This window comes from Macaca fascicularis, chromosome 7, assembly GCF_037993035.2.
Source record: "Macaca fascicularis isolate 582-1 chromosome 7, T2T-MFA8v1.1".
NCBI lineage: Eukaryota > Metazoa > Chordata > Mammalia > Primates > Cercopithecidae > Macaca > Macaca fascicularis.
Window position 1 is genome coordinate 132,167,352 of NC_088381.1, and position 20,745 is coordinate 132,188,096.

The window sequence follows — 20,745 nt, forward strand, 5'->3', positions numbered from 1 at the left end:
GTAAATTGTACCAACAATGAATTCTGTAATTCCTAGTAGAAAAGAACATTAAGTGTATGCTGCTTTGTGCCATGCCTGTTTTGCTTTATGATGTGTCCTAAAGGGGTGTTCAGTCTTCTCACTCTACCACCAAACTTAGTAGCTTACAGAGCAAACATGTATTATCTGAAAGGAATCCAAAAGTGGCTTTGTTGAGGGATTCAGCTAAGGGCCTCTTTTGAGACATTGATTGACTGAGGATGATAAATACACTTCTCAGGTGGCTCATTCACATGCTCACAGAAGGCTTCAGTTCTTCCCTGGCTGTTGGGAGTAGGCCTATTTCTCACCAAATGTGCCTTTCCATAGCACTGTTTGATATGTCCTCATGACATGGCAGCTGCTTTACTTCAGAGTGAATGATCGAAGGAGAGGACAAAAAGGAAGTCATGACCTATTGACATACCTCCACATTGGCCATATTCTACTCATTAGAAGCAAGTCACTAAATCCAGCCTACACTGGAAGAAGAGGGGAATTAGCCACACCTTTGGAAGGAAAGAGTATCAAAGAAATGGTGGCCTTATTTTATTTTTTTGAGACAAAGTTTCCCTCTTGTTGCCTAGACTACAGTGTAATGGAACAATCTCAGCTCACTACAACCTCCGCCTCCTGGGTTCAAGTAATTCTCCTGCGTTGGCCTCCCAAGTAGCTGGGATTAAAGATGTGTGCCACCAGGCCTGGCTAACTTTTGTATTTTTAGTAGAGACAGGGTTTCACCATGTTGGCCAAGATGGTCCCAAACTCCTGACCTCAGGTGATCCGCCTTCCTCGGCCTCCCAAAGTGTTGGGATTACAGGCGTGAGCTACCACGCCCGGCCTGTGGTCTTACTTTAAAACCACCACAGGAATACTGTTTGGGTAGGGTTTTTTCCTAAAATAATATTTTTAATAAATAATGGTTTTTCCTAAAGTAATATATACCTAGCACTGGGGATATAAAGATAAACAAGAGAGGCAAACCTCTTTTAGAGCTTAGCTTCTACTGTGACAAGACAGTAAACATGTATAAAAATTAATAAAATACTTTTAGGTAATAAGTGCTGTATATAGAATAATGTAACAGTGATCAGGGAAGGCACACAGGGAGTAACTTTTGTTAGTGTGACTAGAAAGGCCTCCTGTGATACATTAAGATAAATGGGGTTATACCATGCATTCTATTAGATACCCTGACTTTATCATTTAACAAAGCTATCTGTCTTAGCTTGGGCTGCTATGACAAAATATTAATAGCACAGACTGAGTGACTTTAAAAACAGACATTCATATCTGGCTGCGGAACCTGGAAAGACCAAGATCAAGGTGACAGCCAATTCAGTTCCTGGTGAGGACTCTTCCTAATTTGCAAATGGCTGCCTTCTCACCACATCCTCAAATGACAGAAGCAGCAAGCTCTGGTCTCCCTTCTTCTTTGCATAAGGACACTACTCCCATCTTGGGGGCCCCATCTGCATGACCTCATCTAAACCAAATTACCTCCCAAAGGCCCTGCCTCCAAACACCATCACATTCAGGGTAAGGGCGTCAACATATGAAAGTTCAGGGGACACAATTCAGTCTATAGCAGCTATCTCCCATATCTATACATTTATAGCTTCCCTTTAACAACTGCATCCATCTTGATAAAAATTTGCACATTTTTACAACTGTAAACAATGCTATGATAAACACTTTTTTTGTTTTGTTTTGTTTTTTTCAGACAAAGTCTTGCTCTGTCACCCAGGCTGGAAGTACAGTGGTGTGATCTCGACTCACTGCAACCTCCACCTCCCAGGTTCAAGTGATTCTCCTGCCTCAGCCTCCCAAGCAGCTGGGATTACAGGCATCCGCCACCACGCCCAGCTAATTTGCGTCTGTGTATTTTTAATAGAGATGGGGTTTCGCCACGTTGGCCAGGCTGGTCTCGAAACTCAGGTGATCCATCCACCTCGGCCTCCCAAAGTGCTGGGTTTACAGACATGAGCCACTGTTCCTGGACAACACATTTATACATATATATGTGTACATTCTGTAATAAACACTTTTACACATATATATTTGTGTGCACATATTAGCATTTTTGTAGGATAAACTTCCACAGGTGAAATTATCAATGGAAACACAATTTTAAGTTGTAGATAATGTCAAACTGCCCTTCAAAATGGTGGCAGGCCAGGCACGGTGGCTCACGCCTGTGACCCCAGCACTTTGGGAGGCCGAGGTGGGCGGATCACGAGGTCAGGAGTTCAAGACCAGCCTGACCAACATGGTGAAACCCTGTCTCTACTACAAAAACACATACACACACACAAAATGGTTGTAAAAATTTACACTTCTGCAAAAAGGAGTAAACACTGTTTCCTTACTAACTTCATGTATAAATATTTCTATCAAAAGATTTTATGTATTTTTATTTTCTTACAAACAGGCCATTTTCAGTCTTCATTTTATTTGATCAGTGTAACATTTAACAGTTAATTCCTCCTTCACAGAACACATTTTTCACCTGTCTTGTAAGGTAGCATGCTCTTGTGGTTTTCCTCATAACACACTGGACTCTCCTTTTCAATCTTCCCTCCTGTTTCCTCATCTCCTTGAATTCTAAACACTGAAGTGTCCTAGGCATCAGTCTTTGGTTGTCTCTACCTAAACCTATTCCTTTGGTGGGATCTCATCCAATCTCATGAATTTAAATGCCATATTTCCATTTAGATGTCTAAGAGGCAAGGTATTTAAAAACATTTAAAGCCGAACTTATGATTGTACCACCAAAACCTGGTCCTTGCCGTATCATTTTATTTCAACTCAGTAAATCACAACTCTATCTTTGCGCTTGCTCAAATCAAACCCTTGCTTTCCTTCTTATATCCTAACTTCCTCTTCATTCAGATGTTTCTCATCAGATTCTGCCTCCCACTACCATTCCTTGCCCTTTTAACTTATCTATTAAAAAAAAAATAGATCAATCTCTAAAACTATATATTTCTTTACTTGATCATTGTCCTTCCCACCAGAGATGAGCTGAGGGCAAGAACAGTTCACTACGGTATCTGATTCACTAATATCTCTAGCACCTATAGTAGTGTTCTTGGCACACAGTGGCACTCAGTAATTCTTTGCTCAGTAAATGAGTGGCTTGTACTGGTCACACACATCAGTACTATAGTTGAAAACCAAGCTGTTGAGGTAGCAAGGGTAACAAATTGAGAGATAACTCATCGGGGTTTGGGGCCTAGCCCAGGCACAGGTATGCAGCTGTAGGCAACTTATCCTTCAAAGCCTATTTCATCATCTGTAAAATGGGATTTATGCATTTCCTCAGCTTAAAAACCAGTTGAAATGGTCAGTATCTATTTGGTCTTACAAAAGACAAAAGTTTCACTCCCTACAACCTACCAGGAATATTTGCTTCAATTCCCTTCTTAATTTCACTTGCTCAGGTATAAAACAACTTAAGTGGACATTTTCAGAAGCTCTTATATTACACTGTACCTCTAAGATATCCACTTGTGCAAACTTTGAGAACAGTAAAAAGCAATTACCAGAAAAAAACAAAAAATCGGCCAGGCGCAGTGGCTCACACCTGTAATCCCAGCACTTTGGGAGGCCAAGGTGGGCGGATCACGAGGTCAGAAGATCGAGACCATCCCGGCTAACACGGTAAAACCCTGTCTCTACTAAAAATACAAAAAATTAGCTGGGCGTGGTGGCGGGCGCCTGTAGTCCCAGCTACTCGGGAGGCTGAGGTAGGAGAATGGCTTGAACCCTGGAGGTGGAGGTTGCAGTGAGCCGAGATCGTGCCACTGCACTCCAGCCTAGGTGACAGCAAGATTCCGTCTCAAGAAAAAAAAAAATCACCAGATTCCTTAATTCTATGATGGTTGCACCACTCTGCAAATATGCTAAAAATCATTTAATCAATTAAAATGGGTGAACGTTATGGTATGTACATTATACTTGATAAAACTGTTAAAAGAGATTATATAATTCCATATAAGGGACTACTATAAAATATCCTCAGAATTTAGGAATAAGATAAAAATACTAAAACCCCCCAATTTTTTAAAAAAATCTGTTTTAGATGAGCTCTGCCATTAGTTGAAACAGGCCACCGTCAGAAACAGCCTGTAAAAGAAACCCGGTATCTGGTCAAGTCCTAAGTGACCTGAACGAAGCATCTTCAGAACCATACTGAGATGACTGTAACCTGAGTGCGGTTCCTCCAGCAGAGCAGGCACATTCATCGGACTCAGTAACTCAAGGGGCCAGTCCTCTCCAGCATCCCAGCTGCCGTCGCCCTGTCAGGCTCCCCAGGCAATCGCCCATCTTAGTCCCTCTCCAGCGTGGACGCCTAAGGGGAGGGAGCATCCCTCCTCGAGGGTCAACTGGCATCTAGCTTATGAAGCCCGCGTGATTGTCCAACCCCAGACCTGCTGCGGGGCGGGGACGTGGGGGTGACAAAATCTAGACTACGACCCTCCCTGAGCCCTGGCAACCCCGGGGTGACCCCGACACCGAGGGGGCCACGCGCGCTCCAGCTCTAACACTCCTTTCAGCTCGGCCTGGCCTGAAACAGCGGGATCCGCTTCACCAAGGGCTGAGAGTCAGGTTCAGCTGAGGAGATTCTAAAAGCCCGGTACTGGGCCCAGACCCAGGCCCTCCAGAGTAGAACGCGGAGAGGCCCGACCCCAGTCTGGTGGCGTAGGTGTGTGACAAAGTCGGAAGGCAAGGCGAGCCAAGCTCTCCAGTTCCACATGTGCTGTCGAGTCCAGCGCCCGCCACGCGTCCGCGCGGGGACCCACCCATTACTCCCTGGAAGCCGGGCGTCCTCACACTCCTGTACCTCGTCCCCTGAGCTAGGGGGCAGCCACGAGACTCGCCACCCGAACCCGCGAAACTCTCCCCGCTCCCGCGAGACCGCCCCGCCCCCCGCTCCACTCCCTGATTGGCTCGAATAGGGCGGGTTCCGGCGTCGGTTTCAGCCCCTCTTCAGGCGAGTTGCTAGCCACATGCAAAGGTGCGCTCTGGTCCGCCTCTTTTCACCCGCCAAATATCCGCTCCAGCCAGTCATCACCGACTTCCTCCACGTTTTCCTAGTCGTCTCCTGCCGGCAGTGTAGCAGCAGCAACTCCATACGTTGAAGTCCCCTCCCTCCGTCCCCGCCCTCACTTTCTTTTCCTTTAAGGACCTCGCACACGCTGCAGTATTCAGAGGGGCGCAGGCGCGGTAGCGCGGTCTCTTGAGCTGTTGGAAGCACCAGGTTGAGGTGGAACGCGCACCATGAGTTGGGCTGCACAGAAAAGTGGTCTCCGCGTAAACTGTTGCACTTGTCCCTAGGGAATGTTGGACCACAGGAGGGGACCTGAAGTACGATGTACAGGCCCTAATGGTCCCTCTTTATAGAAGCGGACACTTGTAGGGGAGGGGCCCAGCGGGATAGGCAGAGAACAAGGAGGCAGATCTCAGCCTGCCACACCTGAAGACAGGTGCCGTGCAGCTGAGGAATGGGGCCCCAGGCAGAATTTTCCTGGTGGCTGTGCCCCTGGCTCCTGTTCTGGGGCAACAGACTCCTTTATTTGACCAGAAAACGTTTCTGCCAGCCTACTTGTTTGTGGCTGCCTGAAACCCCATAATTCAAAAATCCAGGCCACGATTTATTTCTAGTTTTGAGATAAAGAAAATTCGAGTTTAGTGAGGTGACAAGACTTGATCAAGGGTTACAAGACTGGTTAGTGACGGATGTTCAAGAACCAAATTCTCCTTACAAGCCCATTGCTTTCTCCATTATGTTAGCGTATTACCATTTGCTTAGTGGAACTCTATGCTCTCCCCTGTTAACCATCTCCCAGTCCTAGTCACGATTCATAGCAGCCTCAACCTCCTGAGGCTCAAGTGATCCTCTTGCCTCAGACTCCTGAGTAGCTGGGACCACAGGGGCGCGCCACTATGCCCAGCTAATTTTTGTAGAGATGGGGTCTTTCCATGTTGCTCAGGCTGGTCTCGAACTCCGTGTGGCTCAAATGATCTGCCCGTCTCTGCCTCCCAAATTACTGGAATTACAGCCTGTATTTCTTTTAGATTTTCAATTTATTACCACTAAGTTACAAAATATTCTCTTAGAATTTTTTTTTTTTTTTTTTTTTTTTTTTTTTTTTTTTTTTTTTTGAGACGGAGTCTGGCTCTGTCACCCAGGCTGGAGTGCAGTGGCCGGATCTCAGCTCACTGCAAGCTCCGCCTCCCAGGTTTACGCCATTCTCCTGCCTCAGCCTCCCGAGTAGCTGGGACTACAGGCGCCCGCCACCTCGCCCGGCTATTTTTTTGTATTTTTTAGTAGAGACGGGGTTTCACTGTGTTAGCCGGGATCGTCTCTCGATCTCCTGACCTCGTGATCCGCCCGTCTCGGCCTCCCAAAGTGCTGGGATTACAGGCTTGAGCCACCGCGCCCGGCCAGAATTATTTTTATCTTTGCATTCTGTATCCATTCTGTATGCATATCTATGCATTCTGTATATTCCTCTTTTCTAATGTTGTGTATTTTCACTTTCTCTCTTTCCTTTTTAACCAGGCTTGCCTGAGGTATCTATTTTATCTTTCCGAAGAACAAGTGGTTCTTTTTGATACAGGGTCTGGCTCTGTCTGTTGTCCAGGCTGGAGAGCAGTGGCGTGATTACGGCTCACTGTAGCCTCAACCTTCAGGGCTCAAGTGATCCTCCTGCCTCAGCCTCCCAGATAACTGGAATTACAGGTGCACACCTCCACGCCTGGCTAGCTTTTTGAAGTTTTTGTAGAGATGAGGTTTCGCCATGTTGCCCAGGCTGGTCTTGAACTGCTGAGCTCAAGTGATTCTCCCGCCTCAGTCTCCCAAAGTGCTAGCATTACAGGCATGATCCACAGTGCCTGGCTGGTTCTTTTTTATAAATATACATTTTATGGCCGGGCATGGTGGCTCACCCTATAATCCCAGCACTTTGGGAGGCTGAGGTGGGCAGATCACTTGAGGTCAGGAATTCGAGACCAGCCTGACCAACGTGGTAAAACCCCGTCTCTACTAAAAATACAAACGTTAACTGGGCATGGTGATGTGCACCTCTAATCTCAGCTACTTGGGAGGCTGAGGCAGGAGAATTGCTTGAACCAGGGAGGTGGAGGTTGCAGTGAGCTGAGATTGTGGCACTGCACTCCAGCCTGGGCAACAGAGCTAGACTCTGTCTCAAAAATAAATAAATAAATATACATTTTACTAGTTTATTTTGGTTTATATATAATGAATATATATAGTATGTTTATTAAATCTGCACCCTACTTTCTCTTTTCCCTTCTTAAGTTAATGTGCTTTTTTTTTGTCTTTTGTTTTTAAATCAGAAAAGGAGTAAGTACTATTAAATGTTTCTCTGTAGCTTGTCCAATAGATTTTTATAAGAAATGTTTGTGGCCGGGCGCGGTGGCTCAAGCCTGTAATCCCAGCACTTTGGGAGGCCGAGGCGGGTGGATCACGAGGTCAGGAGATCAAGACTATCCTGGCTAACATGGTGAAACCCCGTCTCTACTAAAAATACAAAAAACTAGCCGGGCGTGGTGGCGGGCGCCTGTAGTCTCAGCTACTTGGGAGGCTGAGGCGGGAGAATGGCGTGAACCCGGGAGGCGGAGCTTGCAGTGAGCCGAGATCAGGCCACTGCACTCCAGACTGGGAGACACAGCGAGACTCCGTCTCAAAAAAAAAAAAAAAAAGAAATGTTTGTTTTCACTATGTTCTATGTATTTTTGTAATTTTAGTGTTGATTTCCATTTTTTGAACTGAAGGTATTTAGAATTTTTGTTTGTTTGTTTTTTGTTTTTGGGACAGAGTTTCACTCTTGTTGCCCAGGCTGGAGTGCAGTGGCGCAATCTCGGCTCACTGCAACCTCCGCCTCCTTCCAGGTTCAAGCAATTCTCCTGCCTCAGCCTCCCTAGTAGCTGGGATTACAGGTACATACCATCATACCCAGCAAATTTTTGTATTTTTAGTAGAGACAGGGTTTCATCACCTTGGCCAGGCTGGTCTCAAACTCCTGACCTCAGGTGATCCGCCTGCCTCGGCCTCCCACAGTGCTGGGATTACAGGCATGAGCCACTGCACCCAGCCTAGAATTTTTTTAACCCTTTATACACACACACACACACACACACACATTTCATAATCAAATATACCAAGAGTATTTCATTGAAAAGGAGCAGCCCTCTTCTGTACCTCTCTTTTTTCCCAGAGGGAGCTCTTTTTAACTCTTTTAGCTGTTTCTGGTAGTAACTTCCATTTTCCTAAATAATTTTAAACCGCCCTATCTCGAGTTATCTATATTAGACATATTGTTGATTTCCTGTTATATGATAAATGAAATTTCATCTCTCTCTCTCTTTTTTTTTTTTGAGACGGAGTTTCATTCTTATCACCCAGGTTGGAGTGCAGTGGCACAATCTCGGCTCACTGCAACCTCCGCCTTCCAGGTTCAAGTGATTCTCTTGCCTCAGCCTCCCGAGTAGCTGGGATTACAGGCATGTGCCACCAGGCCTAGCTAATTTTGTATTTTTAGTAGAGATGGGGTTTCTCCATGTTGGTCAGGCTGGTCTTGAACTCCCGACCTCAGGTGATCTGCCCGCCTTGCCCTCCCAAAGTACTGGGATTACAAGAGTGAGCCACTGCACCCAGTCCGAAATTTCATCTCTCTTATACCACTTTCCTACCTGCTCCTTTCATCTTCCCAATATGGTTATATTGATATTTTAAGCTAAATGCATAATCAGCATTTACATTACCGTGATACTAAATGTTTACGAAAGCGTGAAGTTCTATATTCTTGGTACATTTTCTTTATTGTATTGCATTTTATTTTTCCTATAGTTAATGCCTTCCTTATATTTTCATACATTTAATTTTCAGCATTCATTTATTAAGGTTTTTTCCCGCCCAAATCTGTATCAGATGATCCTTTAGTCTGTAAAAATCTCCCATTTCTTCTCTCCCAAAGTCCTTCATTCCCTTGCTTCAGTCTGGATTTTGCTTTGGGGACCTGGGCACAGCTGTGATCCTGTGACTTTCCTTCTCTAATCTCCTAGTCAGGTTTCATTGTTTGCCAAATCACATTTCTTCCTCTTTTTTGGTTTCCTTTCTTATTTTACTGGAACCCATCCTCCAATGGCTTCCTAAGAAATGGTGCCTTGTAGAGAGACATTTTTTGAGGTCCTTGTGTGAATGACAATGTCTTTGAATCAGCATACTCAATTGATAGCTGGGTTTAGACTTTATTTTCACACACAAACTCCATTGTCTTCTAGTGTCTAGGATTGTTATTGAGAAAAATATGCCATTTTGATTCTTGTTCCTTAATACGTTATTTTAGTTCTTTTAATTGATTAAAACATTTACCACACTTTTTTTGTAATAACATTTTAGATAACTAATTTTTTTCTCATAATAAAATTAGGCCGGGCGTGGTGGCTCAAGCCTGTAATCCCAGCACTTTGGGAGGCCAAGACGGGCAGATCACGAGGTCAGGAGATCGAGACCATCCTGGCGAACACGGTGAAACCCCGTCTCTACTAAAAAATACAAAAAACTAGCCGGGCGAGGTGGCGGGCGCCTGTAGTCCCAGCTACTCCGGAGGCTGAGGCAGGAGAATGGCATAAACCCGGGAGGCGGAGCTTGCAGTGAGCTGAGATCCGGCCACTGCACTCCAGCCTGGGCGACAGAGCCAGACTCCATCTCAAAAAAAAAAAAAAATAAAATAAAAAATAAAATAAAATTAATTCAGCTGGACATGGTGGCTCACGTCCGTAATTCCAGCACTTAGGGAGGCTGAGGTGGGTGGATAGCTGGAGCCCAGGAATTTTAGATCAGCCTGGACAGCATGGCAACACCCCGTCTCTACAAAATATTCAAGAACTAGCCAGGCGTGGTACACACCTATAGTCCCAGCTACTGGGGAGGCTGAGGTGGGACGATGGGTTGAGAATGGGAGGTCGAGGCCGCAGTGTGTTGTGATTGCACCACTGCACTCTAGCCTGAGCAACAGAGTGAGACCCTGTCTCAAAAAATAAAAAAACATGTGTATTAGTGAAGGTTTGTAAAGTAGAAAATAATAGAAATAAAATTGAAATCACCAGTACTGCCACCATTTTGCTATAACTAATATTAAATATAGGTACATTTCCCTCTGGTTATTTTCCATGTATATTTTTTATCATAATCGAGTTATGCATAGTTTTTCTTAATCCTACTTTTTTCATTAACTACATCATTGTATTTTTTCTTAATAAATATTTTTGAAAACAATTTCTAGGGAATAGATAATCTATCATGTAATAATTTTTCTTTTTTGACATTTGCATTGTTTCAGTTTTTTCTATTATGAATAATGTTGTAAAGAATATCTTTGTGGGCCAGGTGCAGTGGCTCACGCCTGTAATCTCAGCACTTTGAGAGGCCAAGGTGTCTGAGGTCAGGAGTTTGAGACCAGCCTGACCAACATAGTGAAACCCTGTCTCTACTAAAAATAAAAAAATCAGCAAGGCATGGTGACAGGTGCCTGTAATTCTAGCTACTAGGCTGAGACTGGGGAATCACTTGAACCCAGGAGGCGGAGATTGCAGTTAGCCAAGATTATGCCATTGCACTCCAGCCTGGGCCACAAGAGCAAATCTCTCAGATATTCAAAAAGAATATCTGAATATCTTTGTGGCCGGGTGCAGTGGCTCGCGCTTGTAATACCAGCACTTTGGGTGAGCAAGGCAAGAGAATCACTTGAGCCCAGGAGTTTGAGAAAAAAAAAAAAAAAGCTGGGTGTGCACACCCTGTAGTCCCAGCTACTCCAGAGGTTGAGATGGGAGGATCACTTGAGCCTGGGAGGTCGAGCCTGCAGTGAGCTGTGATAACGCCACTGCATTCCAGCATGGGCGACAGAGCAAGACCCTAACTTAAAAAATAAAATAAAATAAAGAATATCTTTGTGTGAATCTTTTCCCCCCCGCCCCCGAGACGGAGTTTCGCTCCTTCGCCCAGGCTGGAGTGCAGTGGCGCAATCTCAGCTCACTGCAACCTCTGCCTTCAATCAACCCTCAAGCAATTCTCTTGCCTCAGCCTCTCCAGTAGCTGGGATTACAGGCACCTGCTACCATGCCCAGTTAACTTTTGTACTTTTAGTAGAGACGGGGTTTCACCATGTTGGCCATGGTCTCGAACTCCTGACCTCATTATCTGCCTGCCTTGGCCTCCCAAAGTGCTGGGATTACAGGTGTAAGCCACCGTGCCCGGCCCGTGTGTGAATTTATCCACATGTTTGATTATTTCTTTATAATACATTCCTAGAAAAGTTGAACTAATCTATACTACTGCTTGGTACTTATAAAATCTATTTCATTGTACCCTTGGTAGTCCTGAGTCATCACTTTTGTTGTCATATTTTATTTTCCTGATTATTTTAATAATGCATATTTATGGTGAAAAATACTTTACTTATGGAAGTATTGTTAAACCTGCAGTGTGTTAGTCTGGAGTGGATGTGGTATTATGCTAGTTCAGAATAACATCTTAAAGCGCAATTTTTTATTTCAATACTGTTGATTTCTGCAAAGGAAAACTCAGGGACTAAGCATTCCCAGATAGACAAGCTTAACAAGAAGTTAAGAAAGCTAGAGAAAGACAACATGCAACAAAGGTTATTGAATATTTGGCGGAATTTGCAGATTGCCACAATGCAAAAATTGGAGGAGAAAATTCAGAAACTTCAGAAACAGCTCAGTGATTTGAAATCGTCTAATAAAAATATGAAAACCCAACTGACAAGAGTAAATGTCCTTAAAGTGAGTAAAGGAAGTGAGGCTTTCAGAAATTCACTTAAGCTTTGGTCTTTTACCATTTTAGCAGCATGCTGTTCATTGAAGTTAAAAAAAATTAATATTAAAATTATTTTACATACATACAAAGAATATATATAATATTAAAGCATATAGAATAAAATTGGAATTGGAATTCACCACTCATTTTAAGAAACAAATATTACCAATACAATTGAAACCCCCATATATCCATATATCCTTCTCCTTATTCCTCAGTGATAGTTGGTATTCTAAGTGTTATGATTACAAATGCCTTGTTTTTTGTTTTATTATTAGTATTATTATTCTTTTTGAGATGGAGTCTCGCTGTGTCACCCAGACTGGAGTACAGTGGCGTGATCTTGGCTCACTGCAACCTCTGCCTTCCAGGTTCAAGCAATCCTCCCATCTCAGCCTCCCAAGTAGCTGGGAATACAGGCGTGTGCCACCATGCCCAGCTAATTTTTGTATTTTTAGTAGAAACAGGGTTTCACCACGCTGGCCAGACTGGTCTCACACTCCCGACCTCAAGTGATCTCCCTGCCTTGGCCTCCCAAAGTGCTGGGATTACAAGTGTGAGCCACCACATCCAGCCTGTTTTTTGTTTTAGTTTTACTTGTGTCTCTTACTGGGGTGATAGTTAAAAGTTGTAGTCATTTTGGGGACTCTTCTTTGGACCTTCTCCATATCAAGCTTCAGTTATACTATTTCAAAAATTATGCCTTAAGCCAAACAGGCATTAAATAACTGATCAAATGATATGCCAGTTTATCAGCAATATCTCTCTTACTGAAATGCCAGTTATGTTCTGTATTTCTGTATTTGATTAATGTAGGGCTTTAAGACCTTTGAGGATGCAGGAAACATGTTAAGACTATTTAAATCCCAAGTGGCCAGTTAATAAAAGTGCTAAGTAATAGTTATTGATGAGCACGATGGTGGGGAAATGTCTTAATTTAGAAATTATGGAATGTTTTTCTTTTCCATGTATCTCTCTCTTCACAAAAAAAGAAAGAAAAGGAAAAGATGCAAGAGTTATCATAACTGTTATTTAGAAGAGATCTAATCATAGTTATCTCCTTCCTTTCCCCCATCTTACATGCTGTCACAGGACAAAACAATTGAAAGGCTCAGGCAATCTTTAGCAAATGTTGAAACGATGAAAGAGAAGGCAGTTGTGAAAAGAGAAAACTTGAAAACTGCGTTAGACTCTGCAGAGCAAGAGGCAAGATCAGACAAAGAAAAGACCCAGCAGATGTTAGGTGCTGTCACTTCTGAGCCCCCTACAGCAAAGAGCACACCTGAAGAAGTATCAGGACAAGAACAAGAGGGTTTTTTTTAAACAATAAAATTAAAATTAATTTAGTTGAAGTGATAAACACCCATGCCTACTTAGACTGTAACTAACTGGACAAAAGGGAATATTGGCCTATGGAATCAAAGATGAGTTAAACAATCTAACCTCCAGGGAGACGGAGATGCACCTGGGCCCCAGGATCGGCACCTGGAACCTACAAACCCTTTCTCGTGGTCGCTTCTTGGCATCTATGTGTCAGCTCATCCGTCTGACTGCTGGTTGCTTTTCTCCATAACAGGAAACATGGTCACTGGCAACCATGGAGATTTATATGGAGTTTCTTGACAGGACAGAGAATCCCAAGAAAGGGTCTTATTGGCCCAGTTTAGGTCAAGTGTTTATCCCTGCTAAACCCACAGTGGCTAGGGATGGGATATATGATTATTTTATATACTCTAACCAGTGACCAGGAGGGTAGAGTTCTATGACATCATGTGTCATCATGTGAAGCTCAGGGGAAACCATGTATGTCATTTTCTGTGTCACTGTCTAGGAGAATAGAGTAGTGCTTCTAAACTTGCTTAGATTTTCACTATACTTATAAAGCAAATATTTTGAGATAATTTTTTTTTTTTTTTTTTTGAGACGGAGTCTCGCTCTGTCGCCCAGGCTGGAGTGCAGTGGCCAGATCTCAGCTCACTGCAAGCTCCGCCTCCCGGGTTTACGCCATTCTCCTGCCTCAGCCTCCTGAGTAGCTGGGACTACAGGCGTCCGCCACCTCGCCTGGCTAGTTGTTTTTTATTTTTTGGTAGAGAGGGGGTTTCACCGTGTTAGCCAGGATGGTCTCGATCTCCTGACCTCGTGATCTGCCCGTCTCAGCCTCCCAAAGTGCTGGGATTACAGGCTTGAGCCACTGCGCCCAGCCTTGAGAGAATTTTTAAAAGGCTAACTGATCATTAGGGGCAATTTTTAAATTATATGTCACATCTCCATATATTAGTTGCTTAGGAAACTTATACCTTAAGATATGCTTAAGCCGGGCGCGGTGGCTCACGCCTGTAATCCCAGCACTTTGGGAGGCCGAGGCGGGCGGATCACAAGGTCAGGAGATCGAGACCACGGTGAAACCCCGTCTCTACTAAAAATACAAAAAATTAGCCGGGCGCGGTGGCGGGCGCCTGTAGTCCCAGCTACTCAGGAGGCTGAGGCAGGAGAATGGCGTAAACCCAGGAGGCGGAGCTTGCAGTGAGCCGAGATCGCGCCACTGCACTCCAGCCTGGGCGACAGAGCGAGACTCCGTCTCAAAAAAAAAAAAAAAAAAAAAAAAAAAGATATGCTTAAAACATAAAGTCATGATATTAGCATTTCACTTTTTTCTCTCCTTAACAGCCTCGACCTCCTGAGCTAAAGCAATCCTCTCACCACAGCCTTCTGAGTAGCTGGGGCTACAAGCGTGCCACCACCACACCCGACTAATTTTTGTATGTTTTGTAGAGACAAGGTTTCACCATGTTGCCCAGGCTGGTCTCAAACTCCTGGGCTCAAGCAATTCTCCTGCCTTGACTTCCCAAAGTGCTGGGATTACAGATGTGAGCCACCGTGTCCAGTCCCTTATTTTCAGTCAAATCTGTTTTCCTTTGGTCACTTTGTAGTTCACTCTTCACTTTTTAGATGATTTTGTGTTTTCTCGCCTGAGTTAAACTCTCACATCTAGGTATCTTGGACATCTTTTTTGTTCATTTATATTCTGAATTATTACATTTCTGATTCAAAATAAAGTTTTTCCCCCATTCTTGTAAATCCTTTTAAAATTGATATTTAATTTTTTTCAGGGTGTTGTGTCAAATATGTGTCCTGTGTTTCATGGCTGGTTTTTTGTTGTCGTTTGTATTTGTTTTTTTTGAGATGGAGTTTTGCTCGTGTTGCCCAGGCTGGAGTGCAGTGGCATGATCTTGGCTCACTGTAATCTCCCCCTCCTGGGTTCAAGTAATTCTCCTGCCTCAACCTCCCAAGTAGCTGGGATTACAGGCGGCGCTACCATGCCCGACTAATTTTTGTATTTTTAGTAGAGACGGGGTTTCACCATGTTGGCCAGGCTCGTCTTGAATTCCTGACCTCAGGTGATCCAACTTCCTTAGACTCCCAAAGTGTTGGGATTACAGGCGTGAGCCACCATGCCCGGCCAATGGCTGTCTTTTGGGAGTATTTCTTTTTTTTTTTTCTTCATTACCTGAATGGTTTAGATGATAGTGCCTTTCTCTTTTCTTCTTAATTTTATGTGAATATAATTTGCTATTTCTGTATTCATTTTCAAATTCCGTGAATTGCTCTGGTCTTCAGCATAGCTGGTACCCTCAGGGTAGCTGGAGGGTACTTTAGGGTAGCTGGAGGCAGGGCTTACTCACTAGGTTCCTTAGCTCAATACCACCCTCTTCTGTTGGCACAATGAGTACAGTTTCTAAAGTTTACTAGATCAAGCCTTTTATTTTGGGAGTGAGGTATGATGTCTGATTCTGTAATACTGTCTCATTTGTATAAACTTCTTAATTTCCACTGTTTGCTTTTTGCTTTTCCTTTATTACCAAGCCTCCAAGGAACACCTCACCCAACTACCTCCCTCTCCCCTCAGAAACCTTGCCCTCTACAACTGCCATTTTTGGTCTCATGTGCTTCCAAGACCCTTGCTTTTCCTTCATTTGTCAGTGTTCTGATCCACCAGATCTCAGATTTGTTCTCGGTATTTCATCATTTATGAACTGTCTTGTTTCTGGGGGTAAGGTTGTCTGTGTTCTACACCGGTGAAAATTAGCTGCACCTTCCTCTGTAGCAGCCTCTGCTGGTTTAGGATATTTATTTCCCCACTTACATGCAAATTGAAGTTTGTGGTATTCTCTAGTTTTGCTTTAGGCATGATTTACAGGTAGTTTTTATTTGATCTCTGTGTTGATCACTATGGTTTTTGGAGGATGGGTAGAGAAATGTGTATTTAGGGGACTGGTATTCAGCAAATCAGAAGTCCAAAATGTAATTACCTTATGGATGAAAAATAACAAAATAAGCAGCAATAAAATTAAGTTTACTCTATAAAAGTGTAAAAACAAGAAAAAATTTAAATGCAAAGGAAATTTTAAATAGAGTTATTGTAATAGAAGAGACCATTTTTCTAGCTTAAAAATACTGTTTGAAAGTAGAATATATTGGCCGGACGCGGTGGCTCAAGCCTGTAATCTCAGCACTTTGGGAGGCCGAGATGGGTGGATCACGAGGTCAGGAGATCGAGACCATCCTGGCTAACACGGTGAAACCCCGTCTCTACTAAAATATACAAAAAAAAAAAAACTAGCCAGGCGAGGTGGCGGGTGCCTGTAGTCCCAGCTACTTGGGAGGCTGAGGCAGGAGAATGGCAGGAACCTCGGGGGCGGAGCTTGCAGTGAGCTGAGATCCGACCACTGCACTCCAGCCTGGTCGACAGAGCCAGACTCCGTGTCCAAAAAAAAAAAAAAAAAAAAGTAGAATATATTACATTTAATAATGTTTGATAAGACTAAATTTCTAGTACCAATTCTTTGTACATAATACATGGGTGACCCAAACTAATAACATATCTTGATTTCTGTAATCTTTTTGTAGCTCAGTGACTTTCAAGAAACTATTCTCAGCTACTCAGGAGGTTGAGGTGGAGGTTGCAGTGAGCTGAGATCGCGCCATTGCACTCCAGCCTGGGTGACGGAGTGAGACTCTGTCTCAAAAAATAATAAATAAATAAAATTGAAAATTTAAAATAAAAATGGAAACTGCTCACCTTCCGAGGTAGTTTTAGATGTACCCAAGATATCCTCTGTGGGAACAAGTCAGAAGCTGGACAGGCCTGTGGGAGTCAATGCCTGTTTCAGAGAGCTCTTCAGCATGGGAGGGCTGAGGTTATATTGGACCTTACAGAAGTAACATTTTGGAATGAAATAATTATCTTGAATACTCATTCAAGGGATACATGAGAATCACTTTCCAAATGGCCACAGCCATGATTCCCAAACTATGTGCCAAGGCACACTGGTGCACTGGAAGGATCTCAGCATGCCATGGAATATTTTTATTTTATTTATTTATTTATTTATTTATTTATTTATTGAGGCGGAGTCTCGCTGTGTCACCCAGGCTGGAGTGCAGTGACGTAATCTCGGCTCACTGCAACCTCCACCTCCTGGGTTCAAGCAATTCTCCTGTCTCAGCCTCCTGAGTAGCTGGAACTATAGGCGCCTACCACCACGCCCAGCTAATTTTTGTATTTTTAGTAGAGACGGGGTGAAGGGGTGGCCTGCCCCTCCACACCTGTGGGGTTTCTTGTTAGGTGGAACGAAAGACTTGAGAAAAGAAATGAGACACAGAGACAAAGTATAGAGAAAGAAAAACTGGGCCCAGGGGAACGGTGCTCAGCATACAGAGGACCCACTCTGGCACTGGTCTCTGAGTTCCCTCAGTATTTATTGATCATTATCTTTACCATCTCGGAAAAGGGGAAGTGGCAGGATAATAGGATCATAGTAGGGAGAAGGTCAGCAGAAAGACATATGAATAAAAGATCTCTGTGACAGGAATAAGTTTAAGGAAAAGTGCTGTGCCTTGACATGTGTATGCAAACATCTCCATAAACATTTTTAGTGCATAAAGAGCAGCATTGCCGCTAGCAAGTCCCACCTTCAGCCCTAAGGCTGTTTTCTCCTATCTCAGTAAATAGAACAAACAATCAGGTTTTACACCTAGACGTTCCATTGCCCAGGGAAGGGCAGGAGACAGATGCCTTTCTCTATCTCAACTGCCCAGAGGCCTTCTTTCCTCTTATACTAATCCTCCTCAGCACAGACCCTTCACGGGTGTCAGGCTGGGGGATGATCGTCTTTCCCTTCCCACGAGGCCATATTTCAGACTATCACATGGGGAGAAACCTTGGACAATACCTAGCTTTCCTAGGCAGAGGTCCCTGCGAACTTCCGCAGTGTATGTGTCCCTGGGTACTTGAGATTAAGAGAATGGTGATGACTTTTAACAAGCATGCTGCCTTCAGGCACTTGTTTAACAGAGCACATCCTGCACAGCCCCAAATCCACTAAACCTTGAGTCTCCACAGCACATGTCTCTTGCAAGGACAGGGTTGGGAGTAGGGTCACAGATTAACAGCATCTCGAATACAGAACAAAATGGAGTCTCTTATGTCTACTTCTTTCTATATAGACACAGTAACAGTCTGATCTTTCTTTCTTTTCCCCTACAATGGGGGTTTCATCTTGTTGGTCAGGCTGGTCTCGAACTCCTGACCTCCGGTGGTCCGCCCGCCTCAACCTCCCAAAGTGTTGGGATTACAGGCATGAGCCACCGTGCCCAGCCTGAATATTTTGATTTTAAAGGGAAACACTGTAATATTTGACATCTGTCAGGAAGGTACATGAATACTAGCTTCAACATTAGATCACCCTTCATTCTTTTTGATGACATATCTTTGTGATAGAAACTGCCCAAGTCTTCTCAGGATTTATACTTTTGTTGCCGAGTGAACCTCAGTAGTTAGTGGTATGACTACTAAAGAAGCTGTCTTGCAAACTTGGGGAAGGAGGCTCTTTCCCCAGATTCTAGGATCCCTGGCTGCAATGTAAGAAACTTGCTTATCCTTCCTCTCAATAATATCACCAGCCTAGCAAAAGAGGAAAGGTGAGGGACACCCTGCCCAGAGCCTCCACTTGCAGCCCAGCCTGCTCAAGCTGTGAGAACCACTTTATTCAGAATTTCCCCAGGGCCACGACCCAAGGTTCATCTGCCTGCTGCAGCCTTAGCACACAGCAGCCTGGCCATGAACCAGGCAGATCCTCTCCTCCCTCCAGGACACCCTTCTCTCAGGAAATGGAGGCCCTACCAGCTCCTACAGCCAAACTCTCCATAAAGGCCAAGGTGTTAAGGCGGGCCAGTTTCTGAAAGCGCCACCTTGTGAGCATATTAAAGAAAAATCTCTTGTAGAAACAAAGACGGCTTAGGGTTAATGCTCCTTTATGAATTGTGTTAGTAGGAACTGACTGTTCAATCATGGCACAGTCCAAGATGTTAGCTGTGTTAACTCTGAGCAAACAGGGGAGATCCTCAAATACATGGAACACTCTTTCCTAGAAAAGGTTTTAATCATGTGGCCAAATCACTGCCACACTCTTCTTTAATGGTAAGAATTGGATTTAGATTTAAGGCTTTAGATAAACGATTCTCAACCTTCAAGATGCAATGAAATGACTTAAGGACACTTTTCTTCCTAGGCCTATCCAGAGATTCCAGTTCAGTTTGTGGTATGAGGCCGAAGTATGGATATTTTTTTCAAAGCTCCTTAAGTATATAAATCGATAAAATTACTTTGGAAAACTGGCAGTGTATGAGTTTTCTGTTGCTGCTGTAACAAATATCATAAACTTTGTGGCTAAAAAATACAAATTTATTATCTTATGGTTCTAGAGGTCCCACTGGGCTAAAATTAAGGTGTCAACAGGGTGTGTTCCTTCTGGAAAGGGGAAAATCCATTTCTTTGCCTTTTCCAACTTCTAGAGGTTGCCCACATTCTTGCCTCATTGCCTCCTTCCTCCATCTTTAAAATTAGTAGGAATTGATCAGGCCCGTCCAGTCTTTCTCATAGCTACTATTCTCTGGTTCTTTATCTGATTCTACAATTTATCTGCTTCTCCTTCTCTTGCCTCCCTCTTCTCTATTTTTAATGGCCCTTGTGATTAAGTTGGGCCCACCTGGATGATCGAGAATGCTCTCCCTATTTTAAGGCCACCTCTTGGCAAACTCTGTAAACTTAATTCTCTTTTGCCATGTAACCGAATATACTCATAGGTTCCAGGGATTAGGACAAGGATATTTTGGGAGAGCCATTATTTTGCCTGCTGTAGTTAGCATCTACTAAAATTGAATACATGCATGCCTTATGAAGACGTAGTCCCACTTCTACATACATGTTAGAAGCAAATTTTTCAGTGCTGCACAATAAAAGAAAATAGCACTCGAATATAAATTTTCTCAGCAAGGCAAATTTACTCCTGCAGGACAGTGCCCCTCATAGGTCTGGTCACCATGAGAGCACACACAAACAAAGGGAAGAAGGGGTTTTTATTATCTCTAATGCAGCTTGTCCCTGTTACTGTGTCTTGCCTCCATTGGCTGGAGTTGGACCTCACAATCTAAGCTGAACCTGGTTGGCTAACTTGAAAAGTGCAGAAATAGGGTTACACTGGTGGGAAGGCAGGAAGATCAGTTTTTTGGGGAAAGCTGTTACAGCAGGGAGGGGGTGATTTCTTGGCTGTCATGCCTGAGCACAGCAGGGCGGGAGGGGCTGATAGATTGCGGGGCAAGATTACTTTAGACAAAGAACAGGGAAATAAGACTTCAGGACAGACAGTACAAGGAAGTAAAGACCTCTTGGAGAAGAACACCTTGTTTGTAACAAAGTGAAACTCTTTAAAGAGGAACTGTCTAAACTACTTGTTTTTAACATATTTAACAGAAATGTGTATATATTCTTTTTTTATTTTTTAATTTTTAAATTATTT

At 43.6% G+C, this 20,745-nt stretch overlaps 1 pseudogene; it reads right to left on the reverse strand.

The window, feature by feature from the left end:
- Positions 1-2,453: 2,453 nt before the first annotated feature.
- LOC141407372 (uncharacterized) lies at positions 2,454-5,806 on the reverse strand (annotated as a pseudogene).
- Between the last annotated feature and the right edge of the window lie 14,939 nt (positions 5,807-20,745).